Consider the following 18,461-nt stretch of genomic DNA (forward strand, 5'->3'; position numbering starts at 1 on the left):
CGGTTGGATGTTTGGAAATGTTAAGTAATAATACGTATGCCGATGCAGTCTTATTTTATCATTAGCTTACAATATTATCTTTAAAGTTTCATTGCACGCTAAGGTATTGTAGAATCAATAGTTTCATATTTCAAGTAATTTTAGTACCTTGTACAATGTACCTTGAATAATACTTGACATACCACAATGAAATAATTTAGTAATGTAAGTACCTAATGAACAGTTATTACGCATTGCAATAGACGTTATGGGCATATTAATATATGTATATACATATTTTAATAATAAATTTCATAAAAAGTTCCATGTTTTTGTAAAATTCTAAGCATATATACTTTTACACATCTAGTAAATGTTCTCTAAAAAAAGAGACTAACTCTTGTGCTTGGAGAGCGACTTACACTGTTTTAGTTGTTTATTATAAGAGTTTATTTAATTTTAAGTACGAGTACATGAGAAAGAAAAATAAAAACATAGAATATATTAAGAAAAAACATCAAACAATAATGCATTCATACTAATTAAAATTAAATGTTGTTTTTACACGTGTTCAAAAAATTTCTTAATTATTTATTATTTTTAATAGTTTTTATTTCATTGGGAAGATTATTATAATTTTTTACACCTTTGAAGACAAAGCTATTTTGACCATGACTGAATTTAGGAATTTAAATATTATGTTGGTATCTGGGTGACTTATTCACATCAAATTATTTTATTTTTTCTTCCTTATAAATTTGTAAAATATAATTTATTTTATAAAGAGTGTCTACAGCATGAACCTTAAATATTTTATATACACTTTCCGTATTGAATGTTGAGGGATTCTTTAAAATTACTTAAATAATTAATCTTTGTACTATTTTAAGAGGTTTTAATGTATTGGCATATGCACCACCCCATCCCACAATACCATATTGTAACAAAGATTAAATATATATTATATAATAAATAATAACATCAACAAATGGAAGAATTTAAGAAATATGGATGTTCAAACATAGGCAAAATGGTGAATGTTACACACTGTGTAAAGTGGCCACTTAAACTAGCAAATGACAGGTCACAAGCCCTGTAAATGCCCAGACTTCCATATTCCCTTTCTAAGGTATTCTCCATCCCTGTTGTAATTTGTCAATATTATGATGGTATAGTAACAGCCTGCCCACCACATACCGCACACCACATCTGAGAACATTAGTCTCCTTGGCGGTGCCCACATACACAGAAAAGTTGCTCGTTGCCGAAAGAGAAAAGCTGCCTGAAAGAGCACTTTGTAATCTGGTAGCCTTAGCATCTTTGTGCTGAAAGAAGGTAATCTAGAAGTATACAATATTCACTTCATTGGATTGTGAAAAGAAGGAAGTGAATTCTTAACTGACTGGGATTTAATTGGTTGGACATGATCAATTAACTGAAATTCTTTTTGGAAGCCACCAGATCTGTATATCTGATAAGACCTATAATAGGGCCACGGACAGTAGCGAGAAGCTTCATCATAGAGAGGGGGAAAGGAACAACACCACAGGATGTGTTTAGAAGACTGATTTGGATATCCGCAGCAGCACGAAGGGGATCAACAATATTGAAAACAAATAATTTTTCACAATATTTTGAGATCGTCCAAATGTTTGTAGACGAAAGACTGGATTTCACCCCCTAGGGAGTCATTAAGATTAACAAATTACAAAAGAGATGGAGAACATTTTAGAGGGCTTATGAATAAAACCAACTGGTCCAAGAAGAAGTTAAAAGTCGTTGCCTAGTAAGTATGTGAAATAATTCGATCAAATGAATATATTCACAACAACAAAGGTTTCGGCTCTTTAACTTCACTAAAATCAACAAATGGAAGAATCGAAGAAATATGGATGTTCAAGCGTATGAAAAATGGTGAATGTTACACAGTGTGCAAAGTGGCCACTTAAACCAGCCATTGACAGGTCAAAAGCCCTGTAAATGCCTATAAAGTGTAATAGGGAAATACCACTTTTTTTTCATTTTTAAAGTAATAAAAGTGTTTAAAATACTGTCCAGTATAAAAAATTTTTTTTGCTAATTATTAGGAGCATAAAAGGTATTTTTAAATTTGCAATTTTGAATTCCCGCAAAAACGGTCATTCCTTCGGTCACGCCCCTAATACGTCACGATTCATGTTTATTTGTTCCTGTCCATTGAACTTTGTTTAGAACATTATCACGATCTTGACGTAATAACAACCAAGGCCAAACACGTCGCGTTTTTCTACAAACGTATTATTATTGAATTTATTTTTTACAATTATGTATAAAAACATTTTTCCACAATATCCGTATTGATTTTGAAAATACAATTAATTATTCTAAATCTATTTTATATATTAAAATCGGTATTCATAGTATGTGATATTTCCCTATTATGGCATTTCGGTGGAGATGTTCAAAATTAAAAAACTTTAAAAAAAATCATTCCAAGGATACGGATTTTTATTTATTTTTTTATACTTTTACATTGTTTGTATTTTTTTTTTATACAGAACAATGTTCCCTCACTGGGGTGTCCCGTGCCGAGGGAAACAGTTTGCAAAATGTGAAACATGCCTAAGATTAGCTATTTAACAAAGTTAACATTATAATAACAATAAAGAAAACGTTATTAATCCAATTAACCTAATTATAATTTACATAATAAACAATAAAAAATATAAAAAATCATAAAAAATATAACCAATTTATATTGACCAATTAATTTTTTTTCATAAACAGTGCATACATTTTACCTATTTGGCTTGATCAACTCATCGATCCGTGCGCAACCCACCTCCACTATCCATTTCTTAATAGCAATTTTATATTGTGAGAACTTACTGATTGTCCTTATGGATAATGGAAGTAGATTGTACACTTTAACCGAGTAGTAGGTCAATCCTCTTTGACCGAAGGTTGTATTTATTTTTTTATATTTTTGCAGCATCAGGGTGGAGTATCTAGTAACTCTTGTATTTGTATATATACATATTTCTTTTCTCTGCTTAGTTTAATAGTCTATTTACAAAAAAAAACAAACTACTTTCCGTCCTCATTACCGAAACCACAAGTGGCATTTGCACTTTATGTGTCACAACAGTCGAATTGCGACCATCCTACGTCTAACACGTTTGCATGAGGTTCCGAGTTTGATTTTCAACAAGGTCGACAAGATTTTTAAATGTACACTTCAACATTTCATATTAAAACATGTGCAATAGTAAAGTTAGACATTACCCATAAATATCGATAAAACGCAGCTGCTTTAACAAAGGGTGGAGAATGAATAATTCTGACAAAATTATTTAACCATGACACCATCAGGTGCCTCCAGAACCCCCCTGATATTCAATTCCTGTCCAAATAACATATCATTATTATAATATACAAAATACACAGTAAAAAAATACACGTCAAGAAATATAATACATATAAGTTACGAATCTAAAAATTCAATTTATTTCTTTAACCATTTTATAATTCAATTTAGTATTGATTTTGAAAGTAAAAATAAAAATAAGAAGATAATAAAACTTACACATTTATAGTATATGGTAAAATATATAATTGAATAAAGATAGATTAATAAATAATTTTTTGCAACAGAGAGGGAAAACACTGTTGACTAATTGTATGTTTCGATTGCCAATAGTTAAAATACTTATTTACAAATTAACAAGCATCACTACTTAGTTTATTTTAAATTTTGGAAAATCTTTTTTTAGATTAATAACTTTACTTAATTTTTTTATTTAAATTTTGTTGTTTTTTACAATAAACAGTAAAAAATAGTTAATAAAAAAATCCCACAAAGGCCATGGACTATTCGTGGGTATACAAGAAATGTTAATGATTTTTTGCTCCAGACAGGTATAATATTTTTGAATAATATAAGAAAGAGAAAAGAAAATATTCTGTAAAAGATTATAAGGTAGTTTTTTATTTTGTAGTAATTAAAAAAGGATATAAAAAATACAAAAAAAACACAAAAATATTCCATATTAAAGGGCAACAAAATATATTATAAAAAAAGAGTTAATATATTTTTGTGAATCCAGGATAGTGCGTGCGTTAAAATAATAATTAAAATATTTGAACAACAAAGCGATAGACACCCGATGCGGACTAGGCAAGGGGCTGAGTAAGGGTGGGGTAGGAGTTTGTGGAAGGAATGCTAGTCCGTGACATAAGGGATTGTCTCGAATTCTTGATTATTATTTTTTTCATTCATTAAAAAAAATAGTTTTTTTAAAAGTGTACCACGAGGAATGTTCATCTTAAGTCTCGAGGGCTAGCCCTGAAACACAGTGAATATACATTTTTTTTACTTACGCATCCTAATACTCACACCCTCACACACCTTGTTTTTTGTTGTTTTTGGTTACATATTTACATATTTCTTACAGCAATTTATCTATTAATGAGCATCAAAAGTACACATACATACTTTAGTTTTTTTCCTGAGCCGCGATTATGAACGGCTATCTTGATCGGTATATACTGAGACGGTAAAAACTAATATCGATATTTATGTATGAAAGTGTGTGTATTTGTATGCAAATTCAAAGTATCTTCGTCGGTATCCGGTAATTAAACATGTTTAGAAAAAAAATGCAAACTATTATTTTTTTATACAGAAAACTCAATTTTACTAAGTAGATCAAAATGAAGATAAAATTTAGCTTCCCATCAGAAAACGTACCCTGGTGAGTCATTTAAACTGCCTAACTATGGATAGTTTTCCCGTTCTAAGACAGTAAATATATTTTTATAGTTTTTTTTTTTTTTTATCATAAATATTATCCACGTCAGTTTTTTTTTATCTCACTTGTTAGTTTTCTAATTTTTGTAATTAATATTTTAAAGGAAATTAAATTTACATGTAAAATAAAAAAAAATATGTACATAAGCCGTTATATATTTGAGAAAATTGTGTAGTAATAAATTAGACAAAGGTTCATTTATATTGATCAAAATTCAGACTAAAAGTTAAAACACGTGTGTTAAACTATTTACAAAAGAGATTTATGTTCAAACACACAAGAATATATTATGTGTGCCCTATTTTCAGGTTTAAAAATAAAAAATAATAAATACACAATTAACACCTTAATCCCAAGTCATTACCAGCAATGACGGATTTTCTCTAAGGCCCAATGGGCCCAGGATTAGGGCGGCCAAACGTGGTAAATTTTTTTTTAAATACGTGCGTACGCGAGGAGGCGTTTTACATATACGAAAGACTAATACATTTTTTTCAGCGTCAATTCAGCATTTGGAACATCTTCAAGCCCATTTTACTGTCAAAAGTCTATCAACGACTCGTTGGTCAGCTCGTGCAGATGCATGCCAAAGTTTACGCGAATCGTGGAATGAAATCCATGGAGCGTTAGTCTCAATCGAAAATGACACACAACAGAAGAGATCCGTAATAGGTGGAGCAAGAGGTATTTGTTTGAAACTGGAACGTCTTAAAACGGCTTTCATGACTGTTTTTTTGGGATTTTTACTGAATCTCATCAACTTGACAAGTAAAAAACTTCAGTGTGGTAATCGACATTACCATTGTCATAGAACTGCATGATGTAATAATACATTTTATTGGCGAAACACGAGATAACTCCGATGATTTTAAAAATAAAGCCAAAAAATTGACTTATTCGCGGGAATATAAAAGATATTCTCGACGCAATCGGAAGCGTAAGCTACTTCCTGGTGAAACTAATGCAGGTAAAGAGACGCAGCAAAAGAATGGTCGGGGAAACCTCAGAATCACTACTCTCGAAAGGGGCGGCTGGTACTACACGTCCTAAGGCGGTCGAGACTGCAAATCAGCCACTGATTACCAGTAAAACCTTAAATCGTTTTATGTCCTCCTACAACGGAAAACATTTTTTTTTTTTTTTTTAATTGTATTTCACAGTTTTGAAATGTACAGAGTTTCTTTGTTTCAGGTCCGACTAGCTAGGAAATTCCTGTGTTTAGGAAGGACCTTATTTTTTTACATGTGTTTTTATTTTATTTCATTAAATGATACTTAATAAATTCAAAGAATAATAATAACATTACAAAAAATCAATATGAATAGAAATTAGAAAACATGCAGGTAATAATAATAAAAATTGAATCATAAAAATAAATTAGAAAACATACCGATAATAATAAAAATTGGTGCATAAATACACATTATAAAATATAACATTAGTAATAAAGTAATTAAATAAAAATATAAATTGGAAAACATACTGATAATAATAAAAATTGAAGCATAAATATAAATTTGAAAATATATCGTTAATAATTAAAAATTAAAGAACAAAAATAAATTAAAGAATACACCATTTATAATTAGAAAATTAAAGATACGTGTAAATACTAGTATTAATAAGAAAAATAAAACATATGTAAATGAATAAACATAAAAATTATCCTTAGAGTAATAACTAATAGAGTGGCCCATGTTCTATGATTATTGACCACGAACTTAGCTACATTTTACAGCAGTACAACAGCCCGTAAAGCTAGGGTTTCCTAGGACAGCGGTGCCCGTATCTTAACGGCCGTAGTGAACGGTGATGCGGTGGACAGCCGTCGTAGTGGTGACTAGAGAGTGGTTTTATTTTTTAACGGTGTTATCAACATCGTTTTCCTAGGAAACCACTCTCTAGTCACCGTTACGACGGCTGTCCACCTCATCTTCTTTCACTACGGCCGTTAAGATACGGGCGCCGCTCTCCTAGGAAACCCTAGCTTAAGTAGGTACTTGCGTTGAAAATTGCGAGCGCAAACTGAAACCGTCCATTACACGTTTATTGTTAAACTAAAAAAAAAACAGAAATTTGGAACGCTTTTGTTCTATGCAATAGAGCTTAAGGGCTTCTCTAGAGACTTGTTACTCTGAGAATTTATCTGACTCCCCCCGACCAATACAGAATAAAAATTTATTATTTGACCAATTAGCGTTTTCACGCTTTAACTTATATTCTAATATAAGTTATGATTTACGTAAATACGTATTTAAAAATAACGGAAATAACGCCAAAGTTGGCTGATTCTCAAACTTTGGTTTTGGGAAAACCGTTATTATAGTCCTTAAAATATAACTTGATTAGAATGGCAGCTGTCAAACTAACTTCATTAGTGATGGGAAATTGCTGATCACTGATCAAATCTATTTTATCAGTTATTTCATGCAATCACGAAACTCTGTTTCCGAAAATTGATATAAAAAACGAAAAAACATGCCTATTATAGTGTGTTTAACATAATTGTTCACCAAAAAATGAGACAATTATACTTTTTTCATGAACAACATCAAACGAATATTTTTTTTTTTCGATCAATTTACATTAATCAATTTGTCCCATCTCTAACGTTTTTGCAAAATGATGTAACCTTGTAAGAACGTCTTTAATAATTAGGTTTATTTTAGTTTTAAAGCTGATTTTATATATTAATGTTGATTTATGTTTCAAGCATTGTAATTAAACAATAAATTAACACGCCGGATACAAATGATGTTTTGTGTGTCAATATGAATACCTCCTTTGACGTTACTACAAAGTTATGTCATCACTTTTTCTGACAACTGTCATTCTAACATAGAGTAAGTAAAAAAGAACGAAGAATTAATACAGGTCAAAACGTATGAGCTCTGAATCTTTACTATTCTCCTAGTTGTATTGACTCGTGTAGTAGTAATAATATGATGATCAATGTATAAAATAAAAAAAACCAAACTCAGCTTTATAATATGAAGTCACGCGATGTCTCCCCACTCCCTATAACCCATTCCACCCCTCAACCCCGATATTCTCATTTTATTATTTAAATCGCTATTTACCCTTTTAATTTATTGAAAATTGGCTCCCACAAACTAAACTGGATGCGGAGCTTAATAGTTACGTTTATTTATGGTGTAAATACCAACTGAAGGAATAACTTTTAATATGTTTTTGTTAAATGTATTCGTGTTAAGGTTTTGTATTAAGCATTTATTCACCTTGCGATACGAAGTTTTTAGTTCGTTCTTCTAAAAACGAATGTATTTAATAATTTACCGGTTCAAATAATAGCGTAATAATACGCCACAGGCTAATAGAGTCCCCCATATGGATAAAAACTATTCTGTGATTGTCAACTTCGAAGTTAGCTACAGTTTACAGCAATACAACGGACCTTATGTATTTAGGTCAAGAATTGCAAGCGCAAACCGTCCGTTGCACGTTTGTTGTTAAACCAAAAAACAAACCGAAAATTCGGAATGGAACTAATCTAGAATTTTAATATTTATCGTAGTAATATCTAAAGATAATATAGTTTTTTTTTTATTATGATTTAGATAATAGGAATCTGATAAAAAAAATTAAACAACATTTTAAAACAATGTTTTGAGTATGTCCAAATGCTTGCAGACTGGCTGGATTTTATCCCTAGGGAGTTGTTCAAATTTAAATTTATTGTAACAGAGAGGGAAAACATTTTTCAGAAGGGAATATGGTAGTCTAGGCATTTACAGGGCTTATGACCTGTCTATGAGTGGTCACTTTACACACTGTGTAACATTCACCATTCTACCTATGTTTGAACATCCACATTTCATCAACATTGTGTAAAGTGGCCACTCAAACCAGCCAATGACAGGTCATAAGCCCTGTAAATGCATAGAATCCCATATTCCCTTTTCAGAGATGTTTTCCCTCTCTGTTACAGTAAATTTAAACATCTAAAAATATTCAAATATTACCAAAATTTATTGATTTTGTAGAACTCCATATTTAAACTTATAATATAAGGAATTAATCACTGATTTGAGTCTACTGAATACTTTATTTTATTTTAACAAATATAAAAACTAAAATTTCGTGACAATTGTTTCACCTTGTTAGGGCGTTCTCAAACTAATGATTAGTTTGAAAATATCCTAACACGGCGAAACAATGGTCACGAAATTTTTGTTTTTATTATTCTAAAATAAAATGAAGTGTTTAGTTGACTTCAATCGGCGTTTGATTTCTTATATTATAAATTCTTACAAAAATGATGGAACTAAAAAAAATCAAAACAATCAAAATGTATTGAACTGATAAAAATATACAGAAAATAATCCAAAAAGGTGTAAACTAATGAAAATAATAAAATCTATTAAAAAAAAATATACATGAAATTTTATAAAAAAAATTAAGTTAAAATACGAAACATTGACAAAAAATGTTTCATCACACATACTCTTATATGCTGCTTTAGAGCAGCATGGCTCTTTCCAATTTTTAACCACTCAAATTTTGAATTTATTTCCAATTAAATTTCTTATGGGAGCATTTTGTATACACAAAGGGCCAATAAAAATTGAATGCCATTTATTAGGCAAAATAAGTTTTTATTCGTGGGAAATTTATTTTGCCTTCAGTTTAAGATCTTATTCCGTAACTATTATTATTATTATTATTTATTATTAATAAAACATATAATACGTAAAGTACATATTAAACTCCCAGGAGTTATTTAAAAACTCATTTGGGACCGTACATAAAAAGATAACTTTTTTGTGAATATACATAATATCATACATGGTTAATACATCCGACATGGTTTGAAAACATTATGCAAGAAATATAAAACACATAACTATCACTATCACTATCAAAAATATATAAGTAAGGTTTTTTTATTGCGACACTTCTGGACTTCTCGTGTGGCAGTTTATTAAATTCGGAATGGCCAATATTTTCCAGAGACCTTCTACCGAACTTCGTTGAGCGAAACTTAGACACATGAAGATTCCCTGAGTAACGCGTATTGTAATTGTGAATATCATGACCAAATGTGTATTTTAAATTTGTGTGAGCAGAAAAGTTTATGATATTCAAAAAAGTATTGGTTATGTCATGCAGTGGCATCACCTTGAAAGGAAGTATTTTATCCTGTCGGCAGATATCCTTGACATGGGAATTCCATTTCAGTCCAAGAATGTTTCTCAGAGCTCTGTTCTTAAGAACTTGTATTTCCAAGATTTGATTTTTGCTGGCGAAACCCCATATCCACGATAGATAGGATTATTCGTTTCGTAAATTTATTTGTATCGTATGAGATGGAACGAAAGTGAAATACGATTTTGATTGCGTTAGAGTGAAATAGATATATGACGATCGAATGAACTTATTAAAATAAATTGTAACAGAATAAGCCTGCTGGTACTTTGCGTATGTGGAATGTTTTCTTTTCTTTTAGCACTTTGAGCACCGGTCAAATACATATAGAATTTACCCTGTGCCCGGCCCATTTTTGTGAAATTTCATGCTTTGTGAAGGGTTTCTTAAAAGTGTCATAGTTATGAAAATACTGCGTCAAATCAATTGAAACTTCTCATATTTATTTAAAACAATTTAATAAGTCATTTTTGTATGATAATTTTTCCAACATTAGTCTTTATGGAGAGCCACATTGCAATGTTTGCACATATACCTACTGGGTCTCACTCCGTTTTTGTGCTTTGTATCCCGGAGCTGTGTAAACAAATGATTATAATAACCACGCGTTGTGTCCCAGGCCCGTGTTTTCACGTATTCTTATGGTTGGATAATTTATATAGCGCCATTTTTGTGAAAATCACCCTAAGGTAGTTTACCAACATCGAAAAAGTACTAATAAAAGTCACTCAATGTCAATAAAATGCACTTTTTTGGACAGCTTGTAAACCACGTGAAAACGCGGGACCGGGACACAACGCGTGGTTATAAAATCACGTGTTTACACGGCTCCGGGATGTGTTAAAAGTGTCTTTATAAATACTTGTCAATATAACGACTTTTGCACCTGATTGTTTCTTTAAATATTTAACATAACATAGTTGATTATGTCAACTAAACATCAGTTTATCCTGAAGATGGTTCCAGCAACTGTCAACTATGTAAACTAAACGTGTACCCTGAAGATGTCAACTATGTAAACTAAGCAGTTTATCCTTATAATGGCGGCTCCTGCAATGGAATCCGAAACGTGGGAACGAATCAAAGAATCACCTGAAAAATATGATACATATTTAGAAATACTTAGCCATAAATATTATAGGATATCTTTCATATTTCCTCGTATATCATCTGAACTTAGTTTGGCAGATTTCACACCGGACGCCGTCAGCATCGTACAAATCCACACGACACGGTAAAGTTATAGTGGATTGATTGTTAATATTATTTTTTATTGTTAAACATTATATCTGAGTAACTACCCTCAGGAAAAAAACCTGCAAAGGGGAATCGAGTGGATATTAGTCGGGCTCGAAGTGGACGGGTTAGAGTGTTCGCTTGCCATTTAAAAAAAAGATTAGACAGTAGATTAGATTTCCATATTTTTTACAAAAATGTTCTTTAATGTATTGAGATGATAGTTAAATCATGACAAAATCTCCAGATCACAAAAATCTGACATGTTTAAAAATTAGGAAAACTGAAAATGCGATTAAAACTTAATTTAGAGAAGGGAATAAAGATGTCTAGGCATCCACAGGGCTTATGACCTGTCATTGGCTGGTTTAAGTGGCCACTTTACACACTGTGTTACATTCACCATTCTGCCTATATTTGAACATCTATATTCCTTCGATTCTTCCATCTGTTGACGTTTGTGAAATTAAAGAGCTGAAACCCTTATTGTTGCGGGTGGATTCATTTGATTTAATTATTTCACCTGCCATACTAGGCAACGCCTGAAAATATTTTTCATTTTTATACTTTTTCTTGGGTTTCTTTTCCCTTAGGAGTTGAATCCAGTTCTTGTCTGTAAAAAATTGGACAAACTCAAAACATTTTCAATGTACGTAGTTAAATCGCTAATAGAAAACTGCAAAATGCGCTAAGTAAAGGATGGATAAATATAAAATACAGCAATAGACCCACCAATACAAAAAGTAATGAAATACATTGCTAAACATAAAATGGCTGGTACTAAAACTAGACAGAATAACCTCTTTTGACGGTAGATATTTTTTTTTCTTTAATTCGAAAAGTTTGGATTCTTTTATAAACAATTTCCCTGTGTATATATGAGATACTATTGATTTTGGGTATGTGTATTAGGATTTAGAATATTTATAAAATTGTATTTTTATTTTTGTTAATGTCTTAATAGTTTTTTATTAACATAAAAAAATCTTCTCTTGAAAATTTTAGTTTTTGTGGATATGCTGCTTTGTGAAAACGGTTTTCCAGTTATTCAATTATTTACAGACAACTGATAAATATATTGCAATTTTGGAATATCAGTTTATTAATTAACAATCTTCTGACAGTTTAATAATATAATAACTATTATTATAAATTGAATTAATTATTCTAGAAAATTAAATAACAATGTTCATTCACAATAACTCTAAAAACTGAAAGGGGAAGCACGGAGACATTAACGCATTAAAAAATATATTTGTATTTATTACATACGCCCAAAAAGCTTTTACACAACAGGTACAAAATTAAAATTCAATCGTTTTATGGTATAACAAGACAATATGTAGGTCAAATAAATATGTTTAAAATAAACATAAAGCTTCTAATCATATTATGCTTTATAGATATATACTAATAAATAAAGAAAAAATACGAAATACAAGTTGGTAGGTATATATTTAAACGTTTTTGAAAAATTAAAACTTAAGTTTGTAGTAAGAGTAGGTAAGTAAAATACAAAAAGTAAAAGTGATTTTTACAGCATTCGAATAATGTAAGTTATACTGTTTATTTTTTATTTTTCATTTAATTTTTTGTACATAATGTTGATTGTGCATCGGCTGGCTTGTTATTAATCTTTTAAGTTCTTTAATTTCTTCTAACCAACAAAAAAATGTGTAATTCAAGTCACAAAACATGTTGAATAGAAAATAAAAATGTGTAATTCAAGTCACAAAACATGTTGAATAGAAAATAAAAATAAAAAAGCTAAAGATGTTCAAAAATATAAATAATTGTATTTGTACATAAATGACCTTAAATCAATACTATTACTCAACGAAAAAAAGTAATAAAGAGGAAAGAAGAAAGAAGAAGAGATTAAAAAAGAGAACTAAGATGTTCCTTCAGACGTGATTTAATTAGAGATACTGTAGTAACATCTTTGATAGTGTATAGGCGATGATTCCACAGTCGAGCCGCATGGACGTTATGAGTTAAAGAAGAAAGAAGAAAGAAGAATTGTAGATGGGTATTAAGAGGGTGCTTTGAGAATTAGAACGAAGAGGTTAACCGTGAGCTGATGGGCGTTGAAATTTTTAATAGAGGTATAAAGGAGCGTTAGGACTATGAAGTGATAAACAGAAGTGAGAGGAAGTGAAAGTCTCTCCGCTGTCTAATTTTGAGTTTTTTTTTTACCGCTGTAATAATTTTTAATTTAAGAACTGATGAAAGAAAACGAATTATAACAATTTCTTCATACTCGTTTCCGAGCCGGTGTAGTCTGGCAATTGGAGAATTTACAAAATATTTCTGCCTACCAGATGCTACAACAAAGGTAGACTGCAATCTTGTGCATCTATTTGGTACCTTTCAATTATTTTGTTCTACTCTTTACCAAACACCCTGTATGTTTGATTGATCGGAACCAACTTAAAATTCTAGGTTAAGACATAAAATAAATAAAAAAACATTATGTACAGGGTTTTCCTTAAAAATCCAAATCCCTCAAGCTACGATGTAACAAATGATAAGGCTTTCCCCTTCGCAAGGTGCGTGTGTTCATACATTTTTAATGCGTTTATCTTCAAGGTAATGCAGCCATTGTACCTGCCTCATTATTTGTGGTTCTTAAACGTTCGCAAAAAAAAACATTCATTAAATAATAATTAGTATTTTGCCATTTGTTTGTATTTAAATTTCTCACTAAACTTAATTTTATTAATATTGATGTTTTTTTGTTGATATTTCTTGATAAAACTCCATAGTTAATGATAATGATAAAATTTATAAATAAACTTATCAATGAAACTTCTTGGTTTAGTTTTACTTTTTATTATTTTGACCAACGAGCGCTTTCGCCTAAGTAGGCATCTTCAAGACTGGTGATTTGTTTACAACGTTTACAGCTTTTATACTATTCTTAACATATTTTGGAGATAAGATGTGGGAAGAGAACACATGGCGAAATACAACAGTGTGGGGAATCTACATTTTAACAGATAAAGTTGGAAAATACTTTGGTTTTTTGACAGGGAAGTTTACATACCTATAAATGAAACATTTTAAGATTCATTCATAATGAATTAAAATGTAGATTCTCCACACTGTTGTATTTCGCCATGTGTTCTCTTCCCACATTTTAAATAATAAAACTTAATCCCTTTCGGTCCAAAAACTCCCAAAAATGAATTGTATAGCAAACTAGTTGTAAATATTTATGTTTTCTGTCCCCTGTTATAATATTGTTCTATCTTATCTCCAAAATATGTTAAGAATAGTATAAAAGCTGTAAACGTTGTAAACAAATCACCAGTCTTGAAGATGCCTACTTAGGCGAAAGCGCTCGTTGGTCAAAATAATAAAAAGTAAAACTAAACCAAGAAGTTTCATTGATAAGTTTATTTATAAATTTTATCATTATCATTAATTTTATTATTTTATTTGATTACAAGCCGTCAAAATAGAATGTCAAGTAGACGAAAGTGAGCATTTTTGACACCTCTTTCTGTTCGCGTACAATCGAGGGAACGAAGCTGCCTAACCTCATTATCAGTGGCGCTACAGCCCGTTGTGGGCCCTAGCCTCCTCCAGAATTTGTCTCCATTCGTTCCCGCACCCTGCGGCTATTGTCCAGTTTGTCAGGCCAGTCGCTCTTATGTCACTTTCCACATTATCCAGCCATCTTGATTTTGGCTAGCCTTTACTTCGTCTGCCTTTCGGAGTGGTATGCAGACACTTTTTTAGGGTGTGGTTATCATTCATTCTGTGCACATGGCCCAACAATTGTAATCTTCTTATTTTGATGAATTGTGCAATGTTGAGTTTGCCATACAGTGCCTCTAATTCACGATTAAACCGTCTGCTCCACACTCCGTTTGGTTGACAGCACCAAATATCTTCCTTTATATTTTTCTTTCAAATACTAATACCATATTTTCATCTCTGTTGATCATAACCCAGCATTTGGCACCATATGTAATGACCGGTCTGAGAAGAGTTTTGTAAATAATGGTCTTAGTTTTTTTAGTGAGCAATTTGGATCCTAGATGCCAAAAAAACCAAAATAACATCTGTTTGCTGCCGATAGCCGTGCTCTAATCTCGGTGCTATAATTGTTATCATTAGTCATTTCAGTACCTAAATATTTAAAGGAGTTGACATTGTCTATGTGGTGAGACCCAACGTCAATTGCCTACTGTATATAGTTTATTTGTGACTTTCTTGCTAACATATTATATTTAGTCTTAGATGTCTTACCAACTCGATATTTCTGCAGGGTGACGCTATGAATTATTGATTCATTCATTGTAAAATAATAAAGGATAATATATTATTGACGAATTAGTTGTATTATCTGTGTCGTTTAGTCCTCTTCGTTTGGAAAAAAACGGACAAAACTTATGTTATATCACCATCATCGTTCCATGTCCACTTCCTAGTTGGAGCATATGGTATCCACATAGAGTCTTCATACATCTCTATCGGCCGCCAACCTCTTTGCGTACTCCCAAGTCAGGTTCTCGTGTCAAAGTTCTGACATAAATTGCCGATAAAGTCAGCAGTAGACGTCCGGGACGTCAAGAACCTGATGCCTTGTAAAGTAGGCAAGCGTGGTTAAGGCTCTCAGGAGGCATCCGCAGTATACGGTTTCACCAACCGTATCACCTCCGTTTGACGACAGTTTTATTTTTTCTTTTGTTTTATTCAGAAAACATAACGTCACACATAATAAGTATTGAAAACAAAGATTTTCAAACATAAAAAGACCAATTAAGTGTTCATTAAGTATGTAAATGATTCAAACATTAAATGTGAAAAAAAAACCTATGCGATAAAATAATGATTTTAAAATTAACATATTGGTAACAAATGAAAATACCAAATGCACACTTCGAACCATCCATGCACGCAAATATGAACGCATACATAATACACTCGTGCATACGCACATCTACATATAAAATATACACAAACACATATATTATATACGATACATATACATAGCATAAACCACTCAAGATGTACACTCAGCAACTATCCCAAATAATCAACTCCATAAAGAAATTTTCTTTACAAATGCAACGTGCAGTTAAATCTACATTAATACTGAGTCCGCTATAATTTTTAAAGGCACGTCTGATAAATGAATTCGAGGTATAATTGTTTTTACAATTTGGTACATAAAAAAGGAAATTCAATCTGGTAGAAGACAACGGCAACCAATATTTTGTAAAAGGTACGGCGAATCAACCATATTATTTAGAATTTTGAAAATAAAAATTAAATCACATGTAAAACGCCTTTTTTGAAATGATTCAACTTTAGATTTAATCAAAGATTCGCCGTAATCATTTTCAATTTTACCAAAACGATATTAAAGGCTCTTTATAAATTTTGTTTGAATATTTTCGATTCGATTAATATATTCATTTTATTGAAGGGACCATACTAATGAAGCGAATTCAAGTTGACTACGTACATAAGTATAGTAGAGAAGATTGAGTTATCAGGTGATGAGAATGGCTTGGAGATTCATAAGATAAACCCGATTAAAAGTATACGCCTTATCCAGTTGTCACCGGAGGTTGCTCCGTTCTCTTATTATTTCATTCCTTACAAAGTCAAACCACCCTTATGTTAACACTCAATACTTTCGTCCCTTGGACGTAAGTTAAATAGTTATATTTAAAATTGGCAGTTACGAACCACAGTTTTAATACCTACGGCTATGCACAAAGCGGAGTACACTCGTATGTAGACCTATAATATTATTGTGATCAACAAGTTACGCTTGAACGTGAACTCTCAAGGAAGACGGGGTGTGAATCCAACATACTCCATACTTTTCAAGGCTTCGCGAGCTTGCCCGGGGGTACTATGCACTAGACAGTAGACAGTAGACATGACAAATCTTTGGCGCAACACTAAGAAAACCCATATGCATTTTTTCCCGAAAATAAAACGCATTCTAAAATATCTCACGAAATATTGATATTCTTGTGTACTTAAATTCTGAGAATTTTGACGGACAGGTATTTGAAGGTTGTTTTTTTTGTCATAAATGAGAATGCTAAAAAGTAAATTGCACGTCGGACTGATTTTGCTAAAATCGACAAAATCGACGTTTCGCTGTCCCGCTTTCAATAAGTCGATAATCATAGAATAGTTTTTTTTCTGTATGGGCGACTCTATTAGGTTATTACTCTACGGTCGGGATGTAATTTTTTGTGTCGTTAGCTTTTCCGTTTTTCAAAATTATTAATCATATTTGTACACCCTATGTCATAATAAAATTTACCCCTTTTTGGGTTTTTGGATGGTCCTAGCTCCCATAAGCAACAATTTATCAAAAAAACAAAACCATAGAGACATGCTAATGATAAATATTTATAGTGGGTAAAAAACTACTTATCTAATGCCATAATTCGGGGAAAACCATGGGAATACGTTCGTATGAAGAAAAGTCAGACGGCGTTTCCTCTTAGGATGAAAGATTACTGTTTTCAAACATGTCTACTAATGATATACATATTTGTCAAACATTTCTACTAATGAACTTTGCTGTCAAATATTTCTACTAATGATATAATATAGATAAAAATAAATAAATTATAAACATAAATACATAGTATATAAAACTGTCTGCACATTTTGTTAATTATCTCTGTTTATTAAGTTGGTCTTCTTTGTTTTTTCTCAAATTATTACTTTAATTTTTTTTATATATTTAATTTTACAATACGCCCAAGAGGCATTTACAAAAATTATACAGGTTAGTACAAACTTAGGAAGTAATAATTTTAAAAATAAACAACACTTTTTTTTGGTATACGTGTATAAACAAAAAAGCATGCTGCAATGCAAAATAAAAAGTGAAACTTTGCATAGTAAAAAAGAAAAATAATAAATATAGATATAAGATAAATGTTAGAATTGAAAAGCAAATTGTAAATAACTTGTAAAAAATTTAAGCAAAAAGAATGGTAGTAACAAATTAATATTAAAAATTAATGTTAAAATAATAAAAGCTAGTTTACAGTAAATATACAAGATAATAATATAAAATATGGTAGACAAAAATATTTGATAAATTAATTTCAGAAAGAGATAAAATAACAATAATACACATCAAAAACTAAGACAAAATTGTATGAAAAAGAAAGTTCTATTACCTATAGTAGGGCCAATTTAATAAGTCACATTTGACATTTGTCGGTTTTAGCTTCATAGCTCATTATCACAGCTCACCTCAGTGACGTGCTTAAAAACATCGATTAAAGTGAATGAATC

Source organism: Micrasema longulum, unplaced genomic scaffold, assembly GCF_059751315.1.
Source record: "Micrasema longulum isolate JH-2025_06_02 unplaced genomic scaffold, ASM5975131v1 h1tg001207l, whole genome shotgun sequence".
Classification (NCBI taxonomy): domain Eukaryota; kingdom Metazoa; phylum Arthropoda; class Insecta; order Trichoptera; family Brachycentridae; genus Micrasema; species Micrasema longulum.